At 45.0% G+C, this 6,983-nt stretch overlaps 1 long non-coding RNA gene across 1 annotated transcript; it reads left to right on the top strand.

Moving 5' to 3' along the window:
• The first annotated feature begins 4,056 nt into the window (after positions 1 to 4,056).
• LOC106696002 lies at positions 4,057 to 6,222 on the top strand. The gene is made up of 3 exons (XR_001346943.2): positions 4,057 to 4,188; positions 4,984 to 5,132; positions 5,985 to 6,222. It is a non-coding gene; the product is annotated as an uncharacterized LOC106696002 (long non-coding RNA).
• The last annotated feature ends 761 nt before the right edge of the window (positions 6,223 to 6,983 follow it).

Here is a 6,983-nt window from a genome sequence, read left to right as displayed (position 1 = left end):
TCCCCATAGGTGCTCATGAGGTGCTTGTCCCAGATCTGACCCCCAAGGACAAAGCAGGCTTCTCTTCATTCCTATAGTCATTGGAGTTTTACCTCTATACCCCTTCTCTGAAATTCTGTAATTGGCATAAGAAAGAGGGCGAGCTTCTTACTCAGGCCCCTGTGCAACTGTTAACAGTATTTTCCTGTAGTTCAGCTCATTGTAGCTCACCCACAGGCCTCTCTCTACGGACCTCTCAGTATGGAGCAGGGTAGGCTCAGAGACCACACCAGCCATCAAGAATGGACCCTAAAAAAAAAGAAAGAGTGGACCCTGTCTTTCAATACCCAAGGTTCATGCCAGCTTGTGATCTTTGAACATCCATCTCCTCAGATGAGTGTGGGGCATGGCTACAGTGTTTTGGCCAGGTTCAAGCCTCAGTCTAAAGAAAGGACAGGGTCCTCTCATTGCCACGTGCAAGTCCCAGCTGGAGGGCAGGGCCCTCCCAGCACAATTATAGCCAACAGCTATGGTTATAAGTTTGAACGTATGGTACGAACACGTGGCCCCACGTGCCTTGTGATAGAGTTCAGGTGCATGTAGTTGAGTGAGGCTGGAACTCACGAAAATGCTGTAAACAACGTGATCACGCCCCTACTTTGCCTCGTGGCATCAGCTATGAAATAAAGACACGGCTTGTGTGCGCTGGCGCTGTCTCCTCAAAGGGAGCAGCGTCCCACCGAGACCCAGCTTTCATTCTCTTGTCTGTCTTTTCTCAGTTCTTTCACCCTCCACCCCCCCACTCAGGATCACCTTTGGCCATAACAAGTGGCGCCTGACCAGGGACTGAGTTCTGCGAACAGGGACTGAGCTTGGCCAAAACAAGTGGTGCCCGAGAAGGCCCCTTTGGCCAGAACAGGTGGCGTCCGAACAGGTCTGGGTTCAGGGGAATTTAAAAAGTGGTCAGGTGAAAGGAGGCTTCAAAGCACGCAGAGAGTAAGCTTAAAAAGCAAAAGTAAGAAGGCCAAAAAACAAAAATAAGGTAGGGAGCTGTGGTTTGGTAATAGCTTGGTGTAAAACATGGGGCAATACTTAATTGAAGCATTTTTAAATTTCTTAAGGAGAGAATAAGTAAAAGATAGTCAAGAAATAAGGTACAAAAGCATAAAAAGAAGTGGATCCCTAAAAACAACAACAACAACAAAAAAGTGGTAGAAATAAGCAGTAGAAAATAAGAATTCTCTTAGGTTTTGTTAAGCTAAAGATAGGTAAGGTAGAAATAAGCTGTAGAAATAGAGAAATAGGTAGAAATAAGTGGTAGAAATAGAGACCTAAGCGGTAGGAAATAAGCTGTAGGAATAGAGAAATAAGTAGAAAGTAAGCAGTAGAAAATAAGCCGTAGAAATAGAGAGTAGGAAATAAGTTGTAGGAATATAGAAATAAGAAGTAGAAAATAAGCGGCAGCAGAAAATAAGTAGAAATATGCTGTAGAAAAAAAAAAATAAGCAGGGGTTGCAACCCAGGAAAGGTTTGGGCAAGGGCAGTCAGGCCTACCTATAGTTCATAGTTAGAGGTAGAGAAATAAGTAGAAATAAGCTGTAAAAAATAAGTGGTAGGAAATAAGCTGTAGAAATAGAGAAATAAGTAGAAATAAGTGGTAGAAATAAGCTGTAGGAAGAGAGAAATAAGTAGAAATAAGCTGTAGGAATAGAGAAATAAGTGGTAGAAATAAGTGGTAGAAATAAGCTGTAGAAATAAGCTGTAGAAATAGAGAAATATGTAGAAATAAGCGGTAGAAATAAGCTGTAGGAATAGAGAAATAAGTGCTAGAAATAAGCTGTAGGAATAAATAAGTAGAAATAAGCTGTAGAAATAGAGAAATAAGTAGAAATAAGTGGTAGAAATAAGCTGTAGGAATAGAGAAATAAGTAAAAATAAGCTGTAGAAATAGAGAAATAAGTAGAAATAAGTGGTAGAAATAAGCTGTAGGAATAGAAAAATAAGTAGAAATAAGCGGTAGAAATAAGCTGTAGGAATAGAGAAATAAGTAGAAATAAGCGGTAGAAATAGAAAGCGGTAGAAAGAAATAAGCAATAGAAAGTAAGTGGTAGACGTTAGAAAATAAGCGGTAAGGTAGAAACAAGCTGTAGAAATAAACGGTGGAAAATAAGTAGAAATAAGTTGTAGAAATGTAGAAATAAGCAGGGTTGCAACCCAGGAAAGGTTTGGGCAAGGGCAGCCAGACTTACCTATGGTTCTGTAAGCGGCGGTTGCAACCCAGGAAGGTGTGGGCAAGGGCAGCCAAGCCGACCTATAGTTCATAGTTAGAGGTAGAGAAATAAATGAAAAATAAACGGTAAGAAATGAGCTGTAGAAATAGAGAAATAAGTAGAAATAAGTGGTAGAAAGTAAGTAATTAGGAGGTACAAAATAAGGTAGAAATCTCCTAGGTTTTGTTTAAGCTACTGTAAAGCAGAAGATGGCTGTGGTGGATGAAGTTTAAGGAAGTAATTTTTGTTTTAGATCGAGATTGTAAGCTCTTGCAGTAGTTGCATTGTTTCTAGGCATTGGTTATCTTTGCTTGTGTGACCTGATAGCTCAGCTCCCTGGGACTTTGGGTCTGTGTGAGACCCCAGACTCAGAATTGGAAGTCTCCAGCTCTGCAGGACCAAGGGTTGCTCGTTTCCATGCAGCTGCGGATAAAGAAAGAGGCTGAGAAGGGACCAGACTTCCACCTGCGTGGACAGGGCTGATTTGACTGGGACTGATGCCTACTCAGTGCCGAGGTCAACCGTCCAAACAGCCTGATCCAGGGGACTAATTTTGCATCTACGACATCTTTGCATCGGCGGCATCTTACTATGCTAGTGCCCGAGGTATCAGCATGGAGTCAGCTGAAGAAGATGGCAACTGAGGCCAAGCAGATGTTAGAAAAGCAAGTGGAAGCTATGCTAGCATTGGTGAACTGTCAGTTTTCTGTAAAATCTTGCGGAGCTAAATCTAAGGACCCTGGGTGGAATGTCCTGAAAATGTTGACATGTTCGTAGTTTGGTTTTGCATTGGTATTGCGTTGTTATTAGCCAGAGTTTTGTTCGCTCTTGTTAACATTGCTGTGTCTGTAGTTTTGTTAATAACCAGAAGTATGTTTTGATGATGTTGAATAATTTGTTTAGAGCTTTTTGGATAATGTAAATAGGCGTGTTTAAAAACAAAAGGAGGATATGTGGGGCGTGGCTACAGTGTTATGGCCAGGTTCAAGTCTCAGACTAATGAAAGGACGGGGTCCTCTCATTGCCACGTGCAAGTCCCAGCTGGAGGGCAGGGCCCTCCCAGCACAATTATAGCCAACGGCTGTGGGTTGTAAGCTTGAACCTACGGTCCGAACACATAGCCCCACATGCCTTGTTATAGAGTTCAGGTGCATGTAGTTGAGTGAGGTTGGAACTCACGAGAATGCTGTAAACAACGTGATCACGCCCCTACTTTGCCTCGTGGCATCTGCTATAAAATAAAGACACGGCTTGTGGGCGCTGGCGCTGTCTACTCAAAGGGAGCAGCGTCCCACCGAAACCCAGCTTTCATTCTCTTGTCTGTCTTTTCTCAATCCTTTCACCCCCCACTCAGGATCACCTTTGGCCGTAATCGGTGAGCAACCTTACTACCTTACTTTGTGATTAAGGGGTGGTCTTCTTCCACCCCCACTTGGGGATCTCAGCCCTGGATGGCACCACGGCACAACCCGTTCACCATCTCTCCCAGAAGCACATTGAGTCCTCCTGGAACGGGACCTCCAGGAGGCACCAGGTGGAATAACACGTAGCTTCACAGTTTTAAGCTGTTACTCTGAAATTCTAAGTTATACAAAGAAAATTATTTTCTTTGGCCACTTTTTCTAATGACACCAGAGAAACAGTGCCAAGTTGTGATGTAGCAATGAATTCTCCTTTTGGATTTGCATCTATAAGAAAACATACCATAATTAGAGAAAAACCAGTTATGAAATAGAACAAAGTAACTAGATCATGTTGTACATTTCCTGTTGTGCTCCACCCCACACTCCTCTCCGGTGTCAATGAAGGTATAAATTGGGGCTGGGCTCAGTGTGTGCATTCATATCAAAGGCCAACATGAAGACAGGCACAGTCTTTGTTCTAGTGGCTTTTGTCATCTTGGGGATGGAGATGGCCTTCGCTCAGAGACGTAATGGAGGTAAGGGTGCTGAGGGGGTCCTACCTGAGAGCAGAGGAGGCTCAGAGCCCAGCTTCTTACCTGGAAGGCTCCACAGCACAGGGTGGAGATTTGGTCTTGATAAGACCCACTTTCTTTAAACTTCAGGAGTGATCACCTTGTTTTTCCCACTCCTCTTCTTTTTTAATCCTCCACCTGAGAGATGCTAATTGATTTGAGAGAGAGAGAGAGAGAGAGAGAGAGAATATGAGATAAATGAGGACATCGATTGTTTGCCCACCATAGGTGCCCAAGTGGGGACTGAGGCTGCAAAACTTGCAGTGTGTGGGGGCGATGCTCCAACCAACTGAGCATCACCAGACAGGGCCCCATTCTTCTTATCAGATCAGGTTGGGCCTTATTAAAAGTTGGGGCTCTCTCTACATGTGCCTTGGATGTAGGGCTCCAACACAGAGTAGCCCTGGGATGAACATGAGGTACCTGTGTGGTGGGAAGATGGATGTCTGGGATCACAGATGTTTCTAATATCTTCTTCTAAAGTGGAAAGAAGAGGCTTATGACAGAGCAGGTTTCTTGCCTGCTGGGACTGGGCAGCCTTTGTAGCAGGGAGAACAGTCTCCTAAGGGCCAGACTGTGGCAATGGGGGCTTCAGTGTGAGAGTGGAGATGCCGAGGATGAGGGAGGGTCCAGGAGTACAAAGGAAGAAATGAAGGAGGTGGCAGTCCTGCTAGCAGTGAGCCCGTTGACTTCTAACAGCAGTTTTCATACCTGGTTAGTGACTATTCCAGACTCCACACACACCATTGTATGTTTCAGGGGAAAGCAGACCTGGACTCTGCCCCAACCTGGCCAAAGGCACCCTTGGGCTTTGTGCTGAATGGTGCACAGGAGATGAATCATGTCCCACTGGAATGAAATGCTGCAGCAATGGATGTGGCCATGTATGCAAACCTGCTGTCCATGTGGTGAGTATAAATCAGTCAAGAGCTGACAAGGGTGTTAACTACTCCCCAGTGGACTTTCCTGGGGCTGATGGATGTTCACATGTCCACTGCACACAGAAGTCTGGGTAACTCCGAGAGAAAGAGGCTGGAAGTGAATGGCAGAAGGACACCTGGCTGCATTATCTAAGACCCTCTCCTCAAAGAGAAGCCCTATCCCTGTCTCTGTCCCCGATGGGCTCTCATTAGAGACAAGTAACCAAGATCCGAGATTCACAGGTCATTACTGACCCTAGGTTTGCCACCCTCCTTCCCCTTCCCTGCCAAGGGGGCTTCACTCTTCCTTGAAAATGGGTGATCCTGGGAGGCAGAGGGAAAGGAAGGAGAACCCCAATTATGGAGTATCTCCTGTGTCAGTCAGGCATTGTGCTGAAGTTGAGATAAAAAGGTAAACACAGCTAGTTCATGGAGACAGAACTATGTAAATAATTACAACCCAGGGTGGCCACAGCTTTGCACAAATTTCTACTAAGGTCTGTGGAAGCACAAGGAAGAGTTACTGGTTTTGCCTCGGTTGGTGGATCAGTGGAGGTTGGGAAGGTTGTCAGAGAGTAGAGAACATTTAAGGAACAGCTTAAAGGAGGCATAAAGTTTGCCACAGTAAGGAAGGGCAGTACAGATGATGGGGAAATGTAGGTCCTACACTGGAGATGGGAAAGTGATTGAGATTGTGGTCAGTAGAAGTTGCAACATCTCAGTAGAGGATCATCCAAGCCAGGGTCCAGAAAGGAATGAGCTGCCTTGCCAAAGAGTTTGGTAAACTGCTGGAGGTTTCTGAGCAGAGGAAATGTCATAATCAAATTTATATTTTAAAAGGGTGGTGTTGATGACCTTGTGGAATAAGAATGGGGGTGTAAGCCTGCCTGGAGACAGCCCCCAGAAGATTGCTCATGAATGCATGGATCCAGTGCTTGGCATAATGTTTTCCACACACCATTCCTGGCAACTGTCTATCCCTTGACGTGCAGTCCCAGAAGATGAAGATCTAAAATGGTGGATTGGCCGATTCTAAAGAGCTTGTGTCCAAAATAAATGTTATCTGTGGCATTATTGAGACTGTGTCATTCTTCCCATTTAGACATTCTTTCTAGTGGACCCTCTGTGGATGAACAGAACAGACTGTGTGCCCTGTACTGAGCCCATGAATACAAGGCACTCAGGATAGATCAGAGGCAAGGTCTGCCAGCTAGTTTCTTTCCTCCTTCCATGTCCATGTATCGAAACAGGGCAAAGGGCATGATAATATTTTCTCAAGCATTTGGAGAATATGATTTTGGTCAAGAAAAAAATGATCTTCTAGCACATAACAGGCCTATAGTAGCAGCCTTTAATAGGGCAAGACTCAGAAGGAGTAGGAGCAGAAACAAATTTGGAGATACCCTATTCTAAAGCAATACACCGACATGTAGCAGGACTGGATGCCTAACACTATGAGAACAACCCTGGCGCTTGGGATGTGGGGCTTTGAGTGGAATGGGCTGGGAAGTGGTTAGGTGTTAGGATAAGTTGGGACATAGGCTCTGTGGCTGGAGTCTTTGATTCAGAGTTTTCCTGAGGCAGAGGATAAGCCTGGGTCTCCCAAAGAAGCCCTGACAAAAGCGATGGTCTGGGCTGACCCTACAAGCTCCATCTCCCAGCGCTCTCTGTTCACTTTTCCACCTCGATTGCCCCACGTAGCCTTCTGCCATGATCTGCCATGCCTGCTTGTCCCTGCTGTCTAGTACATCTTATAAACCCAGTGGCCCATGGCCTCACCAGCCTGTGCATTGGAATGAGGGCATATTAGCTTTGATACCTTCTTTTACTGGCTGGTCA

Source organism: Myotis lucifugus, unplaced genomic scaffold (genome assembly GCF_000147115.1).
Source record: "Myotis lucifugus unplaced genomic scaffold, Myoluc2.0 scaffold_6558, whole genome shotgun sequence".
Lineage (NCBI taxonomy): Eukaryota > Metazoa > Chordata > Mammalia > Chiroptera > Vespertilionidae > Myotis > Myotis lucifugus.
This window is presented reverse-complemented; position numbering and strand designations above follow the sequence as displayed.